Raw genomic sequence first — 20,224 nt, forward strand, 5'->3', positions numbered from 1 at the left:
CGGACCTTTCTGGATACAGAAAATGTTCGACTGCTGCCCTCGCCAGCACATTCTCCAGATCTCTCACCAATCGGAAACGTCTGGTCAATGGTGGCCGAGCAACTGGCTCGTCACAATACGCCAGTCACTACTCTTGATGAACTATGGTATCGTGTTGAAGCTGCGTGGGCAGCTGTACCTGTGCACGCCATCCAAAGTCTGTTTGAGTCAATGCCCAGGCGTATCAAGGCCGTTATTACGGCTAGAAGTGGTTGTTCTGGGTACTGATTTCTCAGGATCTATGCACCCAAATTGCGTGAAAATGTAATCACATGTCAGTTCTAGTATAATATATTTGTCCAATGAATACCCGTTTATCATCTGCATTTCTTCTTGATGTAGCAATTTTAATAGCCACTAGTGTACATTGAGACAGAAAACGGAATTTTTGCAGCGAGACAATCTGAGTCAAAAAACGGGATTGTTTGCAGCAAGGGAAGATGTCGTGCCACATACAATGAGTAAGGAAATGAAATTGTTTGCAGCAAACAAGACGTCACGGCACACACTTTGACTCAGAAAATGGGATTTGCAGCAAGACAAGACGGCACATGCCTTGAGTCAGGAATAGGGATTATTTGCAGAAACTCGGATTGTCTGCAGCTAGACAAGTCGGGCCTCGCGATGGAATGTGAAGCGGCATGGACGGTGAGAAAAGTGACAAATATTGCGGCTCCCTTTGATGCGACAGCAGAGAGATTGGCGCCGACAGTGTTGCGTGCAGCACCTTCACTGGACACGTCGTGTTGTGAGACCAGTCTCGCTGGTGTTTACAGTATTTCAATGGACAGAACCCGTATCCGTTTGTGGAGGCTCTGATAAGAAGGTAGATAGCATTGGTTATCGTAATATGTGTCCAGCAATTGCAGCGATTGTACGGGGTGTCAGTGGGTACGCAACAGGTTCCTGTCCGATACACATAGCCGGTAATCTGGACAATAGTCGTTACATTCCTGGGAGTTTGATGGCCTGTGGCTGTGCCCTGTCTCCGAGGTCTCTGTAATGTTACATTTCAACAGGATAACGCAGTACTGCATGTGTTGAGCTACCCCAGCTACCTCCGTACAGTGGTCAGTACTTTCTCTAGATATCTCACCGACCTGCGATCACGGGTTGGCGAGAGACATGCAAACCATCAGTCGCTAGCCACTACCATTGATCCCTCTTACGCAGTTGAAGCAACACGGAACGGCATAACCGATCTGTCATACAAGCTCAGTTCGAACAGATGCTAATGCGGATTGGACCTGTTGTTGTACGCAAGGGGCACTTCCTCTGTATACTAAATTTTGCGCTCTGCGTCTTCCAAATCATCTCCAAATGTAATCTAGCATTCTTCTTAATGCACTGTTCACGCTCAGTAGTTAAAATGTCCTAATTTGCTATCCTTCCTGTTGTTGCTATTCGAAAGGCCATAAATATGTTTTCCTGTGCACTTTTCACACATTTATTTATAGTAAGAGATGCACTAGGTTCGTAATAACTCCGTCACCTCGGTTCTATGACTTTTGACTAACACAGATGACCGAATGGCACTTGCTTTCTGTGCTAAACAACGAGGTCGTCAGCACACATACAGTAAAATATTACAGAGAGTGTAATTAAGGGCCGGAAGCGGTGGCCGAGCGGTTCTAGGCGCTTCAGTCCGGAACCGCACGCCTGCTACGGTCGCAGGTTCGAATCCTGCCTCGGGCATGGATGTGTGTGATGTCCTTAGGTTAGTTAGGTTTAAGTAGTTCTAAGTTCTAGGGGACTGATGACCTCAGATGTTAAGTCCCATAGTGCTCAGAGCCATTTGAACCATTTGAATCGAGAATGGTAGTCAGTTTCTAAGAGTGGATTTTCGTTTATGACGACCTACTGCTATGTACTCTGTTTCTATATACTCTCTTTTTCCTTCGTTTTCCTAAACACTATGGTTCCACATTCGCATGACAGTCGTAGATTCCTGTCCTATACATGCAGCAATATCGCAGAATGCAGGCTCGAAAACATGCGATAAAAAGCACATCGTTACTGTACGGTGCGGTCTGCACTCGGCGGCGAGAGCGTCGAGACTGGGGACCGGAGTTCGCAGCCGGGTGCGCGTCACCTGCCCGCACCGCCGCCACCACCCACCGCGGCTGCTGCCGCTGCTGCACGGGCAGCGGGTAGGAGCCGACTAATGGAGGGGGTAACGGCCGGCGTGTGCAGGACGCCGACCCGAGCGGAGCGGCGGTCACACCAGGCACCACCTGAAGGTGGCAGCACTTCTGTTTGCCGCATTATTGTGGAGAACTTGCGTGACTTGGAGGGACAGCCGAAAATTCAACGAAATATAAAAAAAAACTTTACTCAGTTAATGTTACAGACATTTAGAGTATCAACAGAATTCACCTTTTTGTTTAATTAGTAAGCCGTATTTATTTCATTTCATCATTCCTTGTTGTAATAAACCTAATTTTGCATATCATAATAAGCTCTACTGTATGATTAAATGATGATGGCGTCCTCTTGGGTAAAATATTCCGGAGGTAAAATAGTCCCCCATTCGGATCTCCGGGCGGGGACTACTCAAGAGGTCGTCGTTATCAGGAGAAAGAAAACTGGCATTCTACGGATCGGAGCGTGGAATGTCAGATCCCTTAATCGGGCAGGTAGGTTAGAAAATTTAAAAAGGGAAATGGATAGGTTGAAGTTAGACATAGTGGGAATTAGTGAAGTTCGGTGGCAGGAGGAACAAGACTTCTGGTCAGGTGACTACAGGGTTATAAACACAAAATCAAATAGGGGTAATGCAGGAGTAGGTTTAATAATGAATAGGAAAATAGGAATGCGGGTAAGCTACTACAAACAGCATAGTGAACGCATTATTGTGGCCAAGATAGATACGAAGCCCACGCCTACTACAGTAGTACAAGTTTATATGCCAACTAGCTCTGCAGATGACGAAGAAATTGAAGAAATGTATGATGAAATAAAAGAAATTATTCAGATTGTGAAGGGAGACGAAAATTTAATAGTCATGGGTGACTGGAATTCGTCAGTAGGAAAAGGGAGAGAAGGAAACATAGTAGGTGAATATGGATTGGGGGGAAGAAATGAAAGAGGAAGCCGCCTTGTAGAATTTTGCACAGAGCATAACTTAATCATAGCTAACACTTGGTTCAAGAATCATGAAAGAAGGTTGTATACCTGGAAGAATCCTGGAGATACTAAAAGGTATCAGATAGATTACATAATGGTAAGACAGAGATTTAGGAACCAGGTTTTAAATTGTGAGACATTTCCAGGGGCAGATGTGGAATCTGACCACAATATATTGGTTATGAACTGCAGATTGAAACTGAAGAAACTGCAAAAAGGTGGGAATTTAAGGAGATGGGACCTGGATAAACTGAAAGAACCAGAGGTTGTACAGAGTTTCAGGGAAAGCATAAGGGAACAATTGACAGGAATGGGGGAAAAAAATACAGTAGAAGAAGAATGGGTAGCTCTGAGGTATGAAGTAGTGAAGGCAGCAGAGGATCAAGTAGGTAAAAAGACGAGGGCTAATAGAAATCCTTGGGTAACAGAAGAAATATTGAATTTAATTGATGAAAGGAGAAAATATAAAAATGCAGTAAATGAAGCAGGCATAAAGGAATACAAACGTCTCAAAAATGAGATCGACAGGATGTGCAAAATGCCTAAGCAGGGATGGCTAGAGGACAAATGTAAGGATGTAGAGGCTTGTCTCACTAGGGGTAAGATAGATACTGCCTACAGGAAAATTAAAGAGACCTTTGGAGAGAAGAGAACCACTTGTATGAATATCAAGGGCTCAGATGGCAATCCAGTTCTAAGCAAAGAATGGAAGGCAGAAAGGTGGAAGGAGTATATAGTGGGTTTATACAAGGGCGATGTACTTGAGGACAATATTATGGAAATGGAAGAGGATGTAGATGAAGATGAAATGGGAGATAAGATACTGCGTGAAGAGTTTGACAGAGCACTGAAAGACCTCAGTCGAAACAAGGCCCCGGGAGTAGACAACATTCCATTAGAACTACTGATGGCATTGGTAGAGCCAGTCATGACTCTACCATCTGGTGAGCAAGATGTATGAGACAGGTGAAATACCCACAGACTTCAAGAAGAATATAATAATTCCAATCCCAAAGAAAGCAGGTGTTGACAGATGTGAAAATTACCGAACTATCAGTTTAATAAGTCACAGCTGCAAAATACTAACGCGAATTCTTTACAGACGAATGGAAAAACTGGTAGAAGCGGACCTCGGGGAAGATCAGTTTGGATTCCGTGGAAATGTTGGAACACGTGAGGCAATACTAACCTTACGACTTATCTTAGAAGAAAGATTAAGAAAAGGCAAACCTACGTTTCTAGCATTTGTAGACTTAGAGAAAGCTTTTGACAACGTTAACTGGAATACTCTCTTTCAAATTCTGAAGGTGGCAGAGGTAAAATACAGGGAGCGAAATGCTATTTACAACTTGTACAGAAACCAGATGGCAGTTATAAAAGTCGAGGGGCATGAAAGGGAAGCAGGGGTTGGGAAGGGAGTGAGACAGGGTTGTAGCCTCTCCCCGATGTTATTCAATCTGTGTATTGAGCAAGCAGTAAAGGAAACAAAAGAAAAATTCGGAGTAGGTATTAAAATCCATGGAGAAGAAATAAAAACTTTGAGGTTCGCCGATGACATTGTAATTCTGTCAGAGACAGCAAAGGGCTTGGAAGAGCAGTTGAACGGAATGGACAGTGTCTTGAAAGGGGGATATAAGATGAACATCAACAAAAGCAAAACGAGGATAATGGAATGTAGTCAAATTAAATCGGGTGATGCTGAGGGGATTAGATTAGGAAATGATACACTTAAAGTAGTAAAGGAGTTTTGCTATTTAGGGAGTAAAATAACTGATGATGGTCGAAGTAGAGAGGATATAAAATGTAGAATGGCATTGGCAAGGAAATCGTTTCTGAAGAAGAGAAATTTGTTAACATCGAGTATAGATTTAAGTGTCAGGAAGTCGTTTCTGAAAGTATTTGTATGGAGTGCAGCCATGTATGGAAGTGAAACATGGACGATAACCAGTTTGGACACGAAGAGAATAGAAGCTTTCGAAATGTGGTGCTACAGAAGAATGCTGAAGATAAGGTGGGTAGATCATGTAACTAATGAGGAGGTATTGAATAGGATTGGGGAGAAGAGAAGTTTGTGGCACAAATTGCCTAGAAGAAGGGATCGGTTGGTAGGACATGTTTTGAAGCATCAAGGGATCACAAATTTAGCATTGGAGGGCAGCGTGGAGGGTAAAAATCGTAGAGGGAGACCAAGAGATGAATACACTAAGCAGATTCAGAAGGATGTAGGTTGCAGTAGGTACTGGGAGATGAAGAAGCTTGCACAGGATAGAGTAGCATGGAGAGCTGCATCAAACCAGTCTCAGGACTGAAGACCACAACAACAACAACAACAACAACAACAATAAGAAAAGCCGTCTTCAGGCCACAAGTGGCCAATCGGGATCATCCGACCGCCGTGTCATCCTCAGTTGAGGATGCGGGTAGGAGGGGTGTGCGGTCAGCACAGCACACCGCTCTCCCGGTCGTAATGATTGTCTTATGTGACCGGAGCCGCTACTATTCGGTCGAGTAGCTCCTCAATTGGCATCACGAGGCTGAGTGCACCCCGAAAAATCGCAACAGCGCATGACGTCTGGATGGTCACCTATCCAAGTGCCGGCCACGCCCGACAGCGCTTAATTTCGGTGATCGCACGGGAACCGGTGTATCTACTGCGCCAAAGCCGTTGCCTCTTATCGTAAGAAGCCTGAAGTTAATTAATCTATCATAGTAATGTACTTTTAGTTTTTACACTTCGAAAGCGGACTTGTGGAATAGCAGAGTCACACAACTTTCATGTGCCAATTACTAAAAATTAATAACGTAAGTGCACTAGCAGTTTTGCCGTATCGAGGAAATATGAATATTTATAATACTGAAATGCTGATAACTATGTGTGGAATGTGTCTCTCACATACAAAGTAGATTCCTCAAAACCTCAAGGTGGATCTGAATCTGTATAGGATGTCTTCGGTACTACCCCGCCTGACCATGTCACCGAATGGTTACATCATTAGAAATTAGACCACACGGGAACACGTGTGTGCCGATTTTCTCAAAAACTACCGGACCGTGAGCAGGAAGCTACCAGCTAGCCTAGCAACTACTTTCCTGCTCCAAGCACGTGATCGTAAATACACTCATGCTCATAAATTAAGGATAATTGCAGAATGTGGTGCCACACAACGTATCACTACAGAAAACTGGCGCTAATAGAATAGGCACACAGGGAACAAACATGACACACATCTGTGAGTCCACAGTATTGGTGATAAGTTGAGAAAACCTTCCCGAAACACACGTGCAACAAAACGTCACTGTTTCCTGCGCATGTACCCCGACATCAGTATGGGATATGATAACCATGCATATGTACACAGGCCGCACAACGGGTTGGCATACTCTGGATCATGTGGTCGAGCAGCTGGGGTATAGCCTTCCATTCTTGCACCAGTGCATGTCGGAGCTTCTGAAGTCTCCTAGGAGTTTTAAGACGTGCAGCGATACGTCTACCGAGAGCATCCCAGGCTTGCTCGATGTGGTTTAGGTCTGGAGAATAGGCAGGCCACTCCATTCGCCTCATATCTTCTGTTTCAAGGTATCCCTCCACGATGGCAGCTGGGTGGGGCCGTGCGTTATCATCCGTCAGGAGAAATTAGGGACCCACTGCACCCCTGAAAAGGCGGACATTTTGGGGCAAAATGACGTCCCAATACACCTGACCTGTTACAGTTCCTCTGTCAAAGACATGCAGGGGCGTACGTGCACCAATCATAATTCCACCCCACACCATCAAACCACGACCTCCATACAGGTCCCTTTCAAGGACATTAAGGGGTTGGTATCTGGTTCCTGGTTCACGCCAGGGAGAATCACTGTTCAGACTATACCTTGACTCGTCCGTGAACATAACCTGGGACCACTGTTCGAATGACCATGTACTGTGTTCTCGACACCAGGCTTTACGGGCTCTCCTGTGACCAGGGGTCAGTGGAATGCACCTTGCAGGTCTCCGGGCGAGTAAACCATCGATGTTCAGTCATCTGTAGATTGAGTGTCTGGGGAAAACTGTCCCAGTGGCTGCGGTAAGGTCCCGAGCAAGGCTACCTCCAGTACTCAGTGGCCGTCTGCGGGCACTCGAGGTGAGATATCGGTCTTCTTCTGGTGTTGTACACTGTGGACGTCCAGTACTGTAGCGCCTGGACACGTTTCCTGTCTGCTGGAATCGTTGTCGTAATCTTGAGATCACACTTTGTGGCACACGGAGGACCCTTGCTACGACCTACTGTGTTTGACAGGCCTCTAGTCGCCCTAGTATTCTATCCCTCATAACGTCATCAACATGTGTTCTCTGAGCCATTTGCAACGCACAGTCACCATTAGCACGTCTGAAAACATCTGTACACTTACTCTATGCACCGTATCCTGACATGCACCAACACACCTGTGCGTATGTGGACTGCTGCCAGCGCCGCCGTGCGACGACCGCGAGTCAAATGCACCGCATGGTCATACCCCGAGGTGATTTAAATCCGCTAACCTTCCACCAGATCGTTGTTTCACCTTGTATCAGCGTTATCCTTAATTTATGAGTGTTGTTCCGGCAAATGCATCCGCCAACGGGCTTTATAAGGCGGCGCAATGCCGGCAAAAGGCAATTCGCCACACCGCGCGGAAGGATACAGAGCTACCACCCCGGCAGCCACGGCCAGACGCCTCTTGTAGCTGCTCTCTTGGTATAGTCGACGAACCTCTTGACTTTATAGAACTGCTTGTGTTCGCTCCCCGTGAAGAGACTGGTCTTTATTATTATTATTATTATTTGTTATTTTGTACTTGTGTCGATCCACAGTTGGGATCTAGTCTGTTATTCTTTTGGAGATTGTATTATTGTTTCGTTTTGGCGAGTCCAATAAATTCTTTTCGGACTCCTTTTTTCCGTATTTTTATTCTGCTACCGCAGATACTTCACTTACATCGTAGTTTTAAGTGATAACTGAGCTCCGACGGATCACGTGCGGCGGCGCGGTTCTTTCTGTCCCTTTTACGACGGACCTGCACCTACCTGTGAACATTGTCTCAGCAGATCATCAGTAGGAAAGCCGAGTGAAACCAACTGTACTTCGACGTGAACCAGGTTGCAATTTAAGTTACTAATCTGCGTTTCGGGGGAAAGTTTTCACGCAAATGGAAGTTTGGAAATTTTTGTCCTCAATTAATATATATTCTGAAACTTAGGTGAAGAAGTATCACTGCCAAGCCCGTGCCCCTTCACTCACGTTAGCAAGTTTATGGTGTTGCATTTCCCGAAAACGTAATAGCTACAAAAATACTGATTGTTTTTGTTTGAGAATGCTCGCCAAATATTAGGTCTGTCGGTACCAAATGCAGTAACAGTTTTTAGCCACCAACCTGCTCAATACGCCACGCGGAATATATGTCTTTCCTCGTCACAAAATTCACTTAAAAATTCCGAAATTTCTATACGCCCATCGGAATAATTATGCCGTCACTTTACAACACTTTTGATGTATGCAACTTATCGTTTCCATCGGAACTAGTACTACACACGCCTTAATTGTTTCATGGCTAGGCTCCGACTCTTCTCTAGAATACTCTGAGTCTTCTCTACCAGCAGGGAAAGGCGCGCGAAGAATATTGCTTTGCCATTGGTCAGTTTACTCAACAGCCAATAGCAAAACAACATTCTCCCTCGTCAATCCGCGCTTTTCATCAATAACCAATCGCAAAATAGTAAACCTAACGACTGCACTTTTTACCGACGTAATTATCTAATATGCTGAAGTTTTGTTTATGCATGAAGTTATTGAGTATTGTTATTTATACCTGAATTAACTTTCCCTTTACCATAAACTTACTATACAAATCTATTCCACAAAAATCCCCTTTGTTCATATCCATACTTCTTCGACATTTTCCCCACACTAAATGCTACTACATAACTCATTAAACAGTTATCTTCATATTAACTTTAAACCATACTCACGCATCATTCATACTGCTAAAACACATTTATAACATTTTACATACACAAAAAGACATAATATCACTTATGGAAATACTAGAACAGTTTATGAAAAACATCCTATTACGTTAGTGCGCTCTAGTGGGCACAATCGAAACTAAGTCAGTCCACTATCCAATACTGTCCTCTATCGGCTGATACATAAACTACGTGCGCGTCCAGTCTCGCGTCACCATCTGTCACTATCCAGCTCTGAGACACATCTCCCACTTAACCGCCTCCAAGGCAGGGTCGTTACACGGCGCTACGCCTCACACAGTGTGCATCGCTGAGAAAGATCGCTCGTCTCTTGTGACACATGGAAATGGTTCGAGAGCCGTCGCGCTGCAACTTGTACGGGTTTTGTTGTAGCAGCTCTGGTCGCTGCTGTGTTGACCGCCTGCTCGCAGCCGCTGCGTCTTGCTCCTCGGGCGGGAGAGCGCGTAATTTTTCAATTAGAAGCCCGTGCCGGCCTGACGTGATCCCGAATCAATATGGGGCCGGGCGCCGGACCCCGCCCAATAAGGGTTGCGGAGGGCGAGCGTGCGTTATGCGCGGAATGCGAGGGCGGCTGCACAATGGCGGCGGCGCCCGGTTAGTCACCTCCTAACAAGGCGGCGTCGGCGTCGGGGGCGGCGGGGGCGGCGGGGGCCGAGGGCCGCGCGTTTTCCGCGCCGTCGGCCGCATGGCTCGCGCCGCCTCCGGACATCGACGTTTCCATTAACGCGTCTTCACTGGGCTGGACGGCGCCGCCGCCGCCGCCTCTACACGTGGACGCCCGCGCGGGAGCGACGGAGCACGTCGTGCCGAGATCCGACAGCAGCGCTCCGTGCAGGCCGTGTTCTGAGGACCGGGCGGTCCGTGCCTCGTGGGTGGTCCAGCTCAAGTGCAGGACTTCGGAGAGAAACTGTAGAGAGCAGCATTTAAGAGCCAACTAATAACAAACTCCAGTAGAATCTGAGGCAAGACTGCGGAAAGTAATTTATTTATTTATGAGTCCACACAATTCAAAGCCATGGAACGGATCAGTGCATAGTTTACAGTGCACTCATTACAAAATATTCTGGGTGTTACAAAAAGGTACGGCCAAACTTTCAGGAAACATTCCTCACACACAAATATAGAAAAGATGTTATGTGGACATGTGTCCGGAAACGCTTAATTACCATGTTAGAGCCCATTTTAGTTTCGCCAGTATGTACTGTACTTCCTCGATTCACAGCCAGCTGGCCCAATTGAAGGAAGGTAATGTTGACCTCGGTGCTTGTGTTGACATGCGACTCGTTGCTCTACAGTACTAGCATCAAGCACATCAGAACGTAGCATCAACAGGTTAGTGTTCATCACGAACGTGGTTTTGCAGTCAGTGCAATGTTTACAAATGCGGAGTTGGCAGATGCCCATTTGATGTATGGATTAGCACGGGGCAATAGCCGTGGCGCGGTACGTTTGTATCGAGACAGATTTCCAGAACGAAGGTGTCCCGAAAGGAAGACGTTCGAAGCAATTGATCGGCGTCTTAGGGAGCACGGAACATTCCAGCCTATGACTCGCGACTGGGGAAGACCTAGAACGACGAGGACACCTCTAATGGACGAGGCAATTCTTCGTGCAGTTGGCGATAACCCTAATGTCAGCGTTACAGAAGTTACTGCTGTACAAGGTAACGTTGGCCACGTCACTGCTTGGAGAGTCCTACGGGAGAACCAGTTGTTTCCGTACCATGTACAACGTGTGCAGGCACTATCAGCAGCTGATTGGCCTCCACGGGTACACATTTGCGAATGGTTCATCCAACAATGTGTCAACCCTCATTTCAGTGCAAACGTTCTCTTTGCGGATCAGGCTTCATTCCAATGTGATCAAATTGTAAATTTTCACAATCAACATGTGTGGGCTGACGAGAATCCGCACGCAATTGTGCAATCACGTCATCAACACAGATTTTCTGTGAACGTTTGGGCAGGCATTGTTGGTGATGTCTTGATTGGGCCCCATGTTCTTCCACCTACGCTCAATGGAGCACGTTATCATGATTTAATAAGGGATACTCTACCTGTGCTGCTAGAACATGTGCCTTTACAAGTACGGCACAGCATGTGGTTCATGCACGATGGATCTCCTGCACATTTCAGTCGAAGTGTTCGTACGCATCTCAACAACAGATTCGGTGACCGATGGATTGTGTAACCTCCCCCTCACTTATCGACCTTAATGACAGAGAAAAATTAAACCGCATGTACCTAATGGAAATTTGGGAAAAGCAATCGTCACCGTAGTTAATCTGTCGGTAAAGAGGAAGGAAAGGGTTACATCTAAATGAAAGGAAATATGCCAATGAAACTGGTGGAAATTAATTTTGAAAAGGGATAAAGTTAATAAAGAAAGTAAATGTGCAGTCGTCACGTTAACAATTAATTGGCGCTACTTAGATATTTCAGATTTGGGGAAAATTACGGTCGCCAGTCCTATGGACAATTACTATAGTAACTGAAAAAGAAAGGTTATTACACATATAATTAGCACTAGAAGTGTGGCAACTGAAGGTTGACACGTGTAGTGTGAAAACTGAAAGTTTGTCAGAAGTAATAAATTTCGCTACACTCTGACTTAATTTCGCAAAAGAATTAATAAAACCGGAAAATCGAAAGTTAATTTAGTGACTGAAGTTAATAGTGAGCTTTCTTTCTGAAGCACATCGAAATTCAGTAAAATACGGTTAGTCTTGGACTACCTCAACAATCATTTCAAAAGCTACTTGAATCTACGCAATTTAGAAATAAGAGATTTGACTTTCAACTTGAATTAAATGATTCTGAACAATTAACAATAGTAAAATTTAGTACGTACCAAGCTGAGCTGTAGTCACAGGTAAGCTAAAATACGGTAACAAAACTCGCACTCTTAATTTGTCCTTGTGTAATCTAAATATTGAAGCCAGCTATGAATACTTTATCTGAACTTTGACATTAAAGCATTGAAACCGAATGATGCTGGCGTTTGAATTTCAACGACACTCGGGTTCATTCCGGACAAGGAAGGGACCCTGCTTGGTAATGTAATAGGGACAATGAGCAACAAAGATTCATGCTAAGTTGCTGTAATTTTGTGATGCAACAATTTTAAAAGCTGAGGTCTGCCATACAGTCCTAAAACTTTACGTGCTTCCAGTCTTCCTTGTTGGTTGATTAAAGGTTTGAAGCCGTCGATCGAGGAGGTGGCGACAGTCACTCATTGTCGGCCGTCGCTGTTACAGAAGCTGGATGTTGGCGCGCCTTCTTCTCTACACGGTCACCAGACGAAACGGGCTTTTGATGTGCGCCAGCTAATGCTTCCCGTCCGCGACACCATGTCAGAAACTATCATCACAAGTCGAGCGCAATTACGTGCTGCCAATCCCCGAAAGCGCGGCAACTCGCGGGAGCGTCACACAACACACCTGCTCCGCTGCACCACCCCAGCCAGACTCCCCCTCTGCCCGCGCTCCACGCGACAGAGTTAACACTACCAAAGATCCTCAACACTTTGGTTCTCCACACGACCTATCGATGTATTCGTTCGATAGCATAGTTTTCCCTAGGCCAGACCCAGTTCATAAATACAAATAATATTCACAAAAAAAAACCAATATAAATGCATAAATATATATATACAAACAGTAAAACAATGTCAATATATAAAGAGACAGAAATGTTATATCTTGATGTAACAAAACAAGGAAAAAAAATTATAGTACAATAGATGGAGATAGGAGGATATGCATTTCCGGCGTTACAATTGGTAGAGGCGGACCAATTCCATGGCCTCCACGCTCTCCTGACCTCAACCCTCTTGACTTTCATTTATGGGGGGCATCTGAAAGCTCTTGTCTACGCAACCCCGGTACCAAATGTAGAGACTCTTCGTGCTCGTGTTGTGGACGGCTGTGATACAATACGCCATTCTACAGGGCTGCATGAGCGCATCAGGGATTCCATGCGACGGAGGGTGGATGCATGTATCCTCGCTAACGGAGGACATTTTGAACATTTCCTGTAACAAAGTGTTTGAAGTCAAGCTGGTACGTTCTGTTGCTGTGTGTTTCCATTCCATGATTAATGTGATTTGAAGTAATAAAATGAGCTCTAACATGGAAAGTAAGCGTTTCCGGACACATGTCCACATTACATATTTTCTTTCTTTTTGTGTTAGGAATGTTTCCTGAAAGTTTGGCCATACCTTTTTGTAACACACTGTATAATCAAAAGAATATACTCAGAATTCTTTCAGGAGTGCTAGTTCTGCAAGGTTTGCAGGAGAGCTTCTGTAAAGTTTGGAAGGTAGGAGACGAGGTACTGGCAGAAGTAAAAAAGTATCAAATATGTTAAAATTCGTCATGAAATATGCCCGTTATGCAGACTGAATGTGATAAGTGAAGGTGTTGTGAGTCAAGAGTGTTATTTGCTTCAGACTGGAAGAACGAATGTTCATTACGACAAAATAAATGACCGTCGTATCTAGACATATCAGGGGTCACATATACTCCAACTGCACACGCCCCACAACGTTAGAGAGCCTACACGAGCTTGAACACTCCCCTGCTGACATGCAGGGTCCATGGATTCATGAGGTTGTCTCCATACCCATACACGTCCATCCGCTCGATACAATCTGAAACGAGACTTTTCCGACCAGGCAACATGTTTTCAGTCATCAACAGTCCAATGTCGGTGTTGATGGGCCCAGGCGAGGCGTAAAGTTTTGTGTTGTGCAGTCACCAAGGATACACGAGTGGGCCTTCGGCTCCGGAAGCCCATATCGATGATGTTTCGTTGAATGGTTCGCACTTTGACTCTTGTTGATGGCCCTGCACTGAAATCTGCAGCTGTTTGCGGAAGGGTTGCACTCCTGTCAATTTGAACGAGTCTCTTCAGTCGTCGTTGGTCCCGTTCTTGCAGGATCTTTCTCCAGAGTTTTGATGTTATACCGGATTGCTGATATTCACGGTACAGTCACGAAATGGTCGTACGGGAAAATCCCTACTTCATCGCTACCTCGGAGATGCTGTGTGGCATTGCTCGTGCGCCGACTATAACACCACGTTCAAACTCAAATCTTGATAACCTGCCATTGCAGCAGCAAGTAACCGATCTAACAGTTGCGCTAGACACTTGCTGTCTTATATAGGCTTTTCCGACCGGAGCGCCGCATTGTGCTTGCTTACATATCTCTGTATTTGAATAAGCATGAATACACCAGTTTCTTTAGCGCTTCAGTGTAATTCATATGTATATAGCAATAAATAAGTTCAAAATCTTGTAGATATCAGTATTGAGGATGCTACACTACTCTGAAAGAGTCGGACAACATATTACGCTCTCCTACACTCGTCTCTTGCAATGATGGCGATGAAAAAATTCGAGTAATTAGAGCTAAGACGGAGACTTATCGTCACTAGTTCTTCCCGCGCACGGTCTACGAACGGAACAGAAAAAAGGGGATCAGATGGTAGTACTAGAAGGACCCTTTGCCGCACAAGTCAGATGTCTCGTGGAGTATTAACGTAGATGCAGACGTATAAGTGAACAATAAGTTCCCAGAATGACATTTTCACTCTGCAGCGGAGTGTGCGCTGATATGAAACTTCCTGGCAGATTAAAACTGTGTGCCCGACCGAGACTCGAACTCGGGACCTTTGCCTTTCGCGGGCAAGTGCTCTACCATCTGAGCTTCTGTAAAGTTTGGAAGGTAGGAGACGAGATACTGGCAGAAGTAAAGTTGTGAGTACCGGGCGTGAGTCGTGCTTCGGTAGCTCAGATGGTAGAGCACTTGCCCGCGAAAGGCAAAGGTCCCGAGTTCGAGCCTCGGTCGGGCACACAGTTTTAATCTGCTAGGAAGTTTCAGAACAATAATTTATTTTAAGGAAATGAGTGACTGTGTTCTGTACTTACTATTGTGAATCCTTAAGGTTTTATTTCTTATTTCACCTCTTTCCTCGAAAACATTTTTCTAGGAAAGATGCACGTGAAGTCAATCAGAGTTATAGACCAAGGATCACCGACGGATCTCCTTCTTTCACAGGCACTCCTCCGTCAATTGCCCTCCCGCTCTACACACTGGCTTCAGTCTGTCATCACGTCTTCCTTGTTCTTCTTCACTTCACAGCAGTTCTCCCCAGCAGCCACCTGCCACTGGCACGTTGTCCAGAGAGCACGTGCTCTCGGAGTTGTTCGAAAAATAAAACGTCGGACTAAAATATCGCCGTGACCTCGTGTCCATTTCATTTCAACAGCGTGTGCTGCTCTGAACCTTCCTTCATGACCACGCAAATCTGGTGGCGCTCTACCCGGAGGTAAGCAACTGGAACCCCGGCAATGGAAAAGTTTCAGTCGCCAATGTTTGGCCGGTGAAAAAGGAGTGGTAGGGTGTACAATTCTTCATCGCTTGGCTGCTTCCTTGCTTAAATAAAGAGTCTCTCCACAGGGGATTACGGAATGCAGTCGGATGACGCTACTGCTGCTGACCTGTCTGTCTGAGTGGAACGTCAAGTTCGACGGCTTCGTCAGTTCGTTTCAGGAGAAAGAGCAGCAGGCTGTGTATTGGCACAAACTGTCTCCCACCGTCTTCCAGATCAATGGCGCCAACACACCAGAGCCCTCTACAAGCATTCAAAACCCTTTGAGTCTCCCACAAATCAGACGGAAATGGTGATTAACTCCTCCAAGAATCACTTAAGCTAATCCCTTGCTCTTGCCAGCTGAGGTCTTTGGCGTCCTTTTTATGTGTCTCCTATCCCGTTCCACTGCTGCATTCTTCACTGACGTTGACCTCTGACGTATCGTCTCGAGGACACACACTACACCATTTCTCCTTCACTTCCGCCTTGATCTCCGCCTTAGTGCACTCCTTCCTGAGCTTACTCAGCATCTCGTGTTGTTGTCTTTACTCTCGTCCTTTCCGTTGTTCTCAATGTGCATCGATTCATGCTTTCTACGACCTATCCTAATCACGTGGCCAGAAAAATTTGCCTTCTGCGTTCCGATTTCTTGATCCGTTCTTCATGTCCTAATGTAGTTTATCCTTTGTTCTTTGGTTTCATATTTCACCTCATCGTTTTCCCATCTTTCTGTACACTTTCTCTATAGTTTCTCCAGTCATTTTTCGCTCTATCTTCCAGTGTTGTCATAACAGCTGCATATAATGGTACAGCACTTATTCTTATCATGTAGCGTTTGATCGTTTTATGTATTCACTTATGATTTACTAAACTTATATGTGGTTGTACACGAGGCTATAATCTTCTTCATCCTCTTATTGGTCGACACACTACTGTTTCTTCTTCCTGAAATATACGCTCTTAGACATTTTACTTATTCAGTTTTTGCCTTTTAAGTTTTAGTCGTTTACACTGATATTTAATGTCATTGTCTATATGATTATAGTCGTCGCTTTCAAATTATCTAGCATCAGGTTGTTCCTTTGCACTTCCTTCGGTCAAACTTAATATGATTGTGTCTCTAGAGTGAACCTTTCACTCTTCGGCGAAACGAAAGATGATTTGAAACTGGCGGATCAAAATTATGTGTAGGAGTAGGATTGGAACCGGTGGCCTTATTCTCGTGGGCAATGCTCTTACCGATTACGATATGTAGGTACATCGCCCCCGTATGTTCAATTCCGCCAGTAACCTTCTCCTTATTCCTAAACTTCACATAGCCGCGCGGGGTAGGCGTGCGGTCTAAGGGCGTCTTGTCACGGTTCGTGCGGCTCTCCCCGTCAAAGGTTCGAGTCCTCCCTCGGGCATGGGCGAGTGTGTTGTTCTTAGCGTAAGTTAAAGTTAGATTACGTAGAGCGCAAGATTAGGGACGGATGACTTCAGCAGTTTGATCCCATAGTCCTTACCACAAATTTCCTAAACTACATATAAGATCTTTCGCAATCCTCCACTCCTGGAAGGAAGGGTATTGCCCGCGACAGGGTAGGTTCCAAATCAGAGTCCATGTCCAGCACACCGTATTAATCTGCTATAAAGTTTCGAAACAACGCACAGTCCGCTGCAGAGTGAATGATTCATCCTGGAAACGATGCTCTTGGCTGTGACTGAGCCGTTCTCCGCAATATCCTTCCGTCCATTAATATGACATTCGCTAATGCTAGGCAGTTCACTTGTACCCTGATTCTCTTATCCTAATCGTACTTCATTGGTATTCTACATTCATTCTTTTTTGTCCTCCAGCGCCTGACGCACTCTTCCGCCTTAACGTCGTATAAAATTACTGACAGACGATGTCTTTGCTTGACGCCTGTCTATTGTCACAATTTTTTTTGATACTGTTCACCTGGGACTCGTGCCTCTTGCTGAACGCTGATGTTTGAGTTTTGTCCAGCCAAATAATTTTAAGGAGTTATTAAAGCTTTTCAAAGTGATGGCTGTAAGCTGCCGACGTCTGATATTCACGCAAGAATTTACACATCCCTTCGCCAACCGTTACTGACGACCATCAAAATACAATCACTTTTGAAAATAGCTTCACGCGTGTTTCTCACGAGCCTAAATGGCTGAAGATCCGGTCCTCCTAGCCATCAGAAGCCAATTTCGGTTCCGTGGTTTTAAAGCGCAGCCCTCCGTCCGGTAGTCACACGCTGATCATCATCTGCGCACACTGAAAAGCTTTTGCTGGTAATAAAATGCAAAACTGTGTGTCACTCTAGTTGTTAATGCTGATTTATACGGAAACACAACCATACGTTCTGAAACAAAGTCTCGAAATTAAACTGCTTCCCACTGCACGCATGGCCCGCAGCAGCGAAAATCGCTGACGGAAGTATTCAGTATCGGTGCGTTCCACCTTTCGCGACACGAATCTACCACTGGAGCATATTTTTAGATTAGGTGGAGATCCAATAGATGTGAGATAGAATGGGAAACGGAGAGAGCTGTTGTTTTTGAGGAGCTGCGCTATGCTTCAGTGCCGTTAATGATTACGATTACGAGAAAAAAGTGCTAAGCAGTGCTATACTTGAAACAATTTTTCGTGATGCGAGCATCGAAGGATTGACGATGTCGTAATTACTGATCAAAACACATTTTGTCGGAAATAAGAAGACATCTAAGGTTAATAACGAGGCCTTTTTCTATATGGAAACTTCTGTAGACATTCTTCGGTCAATATGAAGCCAACCTTCAGAGTTCACTAAAAGCGCAGCTGCGCGCGAACTGGGAAGGCACTAAAGATTAGAACATCGAACTAATGATGGAAACAGAAATTTTACTGGACTGTAGTCGCAAGTAAGACACTTCTCAAATACGTGGCATCACAAGCTAATTTGGCAATTGTGCACTTCGGAATCTGATATGGATACTATACGAAGGAGAACTACATATCTTCATGTGCCAAAATCCTCTGCGTATTCTCTAGCTTCAGTTTCAGCTGTAATGTTCACTAATTAGTGAATCTTATTTTTCTGTATCGTCTTGAACTCTGATAAGATGCGTGAATTGTTCTGACGTAATTCTTGTGTAGATGAAGTACCTACTAGTAATCTAAAAATTTCGTCGCTTAGCATCCTGGCCGACATTTTCTCTTATCCAGCCGCGAATTCACACACTTTTACTCTTTTTGATTTTGTACCGGCCTCAAGCAGACAAGTCTGAACTCTACCGCTACCAACGTAACTGCTGCAACTATCTCTTCAGAGACGAAAATGGTTGCTCGGTACTCATAAAGTACAGGGTGATTCGAAAAGAAAGAACGGATGTCAGTTGTTTGTTACAAACAAGCTACGAAAGCGTAAAACACATCACGCATGCCAGTGGGCAGAGGAAGGTTTAAAGTTATATGTTCGCATAGACACTATACCACGCACTTAACATGAGCAGCATACGTTGCTCGAGAAACTTCGAGACGGTAATCCATTTCATTCCATGCACGAATGAACAGGCTCCTGTTTACTGAATCGATAACTTCAATAATTCGATTTCTCAGATCTTGAAGAGCTGCTGCCGTATGTGGGACAATGACTCTTCCTTTTAAATAACCCACAGGAAAAAAACTGCAAGGTTTGAGGTCTGGTGACCTTGCAGGACAAAAGCAATGAACAAAATCTTGTTGACCACTTCTTCCAGCATAACATGGGACGGTGTTGCTACGATAACGCCGCACATCAGCGCAAAGGTGAGGTGGGAGCCGTCACGAATAAAAATGAAATCATGAGGACCTTCGTGAAATTGAGGAAATAGCCAATTTTGCATCATATCCAGCTATGACATTCCTATCACACTTTCCTCCGCAAAAAAGAAAGCTCCATAAACTTTGTGAACAGAAACGGTAAACAAAACACATTCAGCTTCGGTGAGTCCTTTTCATGTTCGACGACGAAAACAGGATTTTGTGACCCTCAAATTCTTACGGTATGGCGGTTTATTTTACCCGTTAGATGAAAGGTCGATTCATCCGAAAACATGAGTCGTTTGGAAAACATATCCTCTGCATATCACGGAGAATTGAAATGCAACTTTCGTACGTTCTGTTATAGTCGTCGAGACGCAGTTGCTGTAATAAATGTAAATTGTAAGGCTTCATATGCAGGCGTCGTTTCAGTGCACACGGCATTGTTGTTTGAGAAAGTTGAAGTTTCTGGCCTTCCCGTCTTGTGAACTTCTAAGGGCCTAGTGTGAACGTATCTCGTACACGCTCAACATTTTCGCCAGGCTTGCTTGGCCAACCAGTCCTCTTCCTTTTGCATATGCAACCAGCTTCCAAGAAGCACACTGGTCACAAATCTACTCGTGAAGAGGAGGCTTCTTGCTGAATCGACGGCGGACTGCACGTTGCAGTTCAACAGTGTATTGACTTCTTGCATATTCCAACATACGAGGTGATTTCTCTTGTGGTGTAGCCACCATACCGCCACAAATAAACAACTACGGAGCCATATCAGAACCTCGAACGTTGCTCTATCTAGTGACATGCGCAATGTCTCTCTATCTTTTACACTCTGTCCGTAAGAAATAACTGAAATCTGTTCTTCCTTCTCGAATCATCCTGTACACGATTGTTATACTTAATCTTCCAT

This window comes from Schistocerca piceifrons, chromosome 4, assembly GCF_021461385.2.
Source record: "Schistocerca piceifrons isolate TAMUIC-IGC-003096 chromosome 4, iqSchPice1.1, whole genome shotgun sequence".
In the NCBI taxonomy this organism is placed as follows: domain Eukaryota; kingdom Metazoa; phylum Arthropoda; class Insecta; order Orthoptera; family Acrididae; genus Schistocerca; species Schistocerca piceifrons.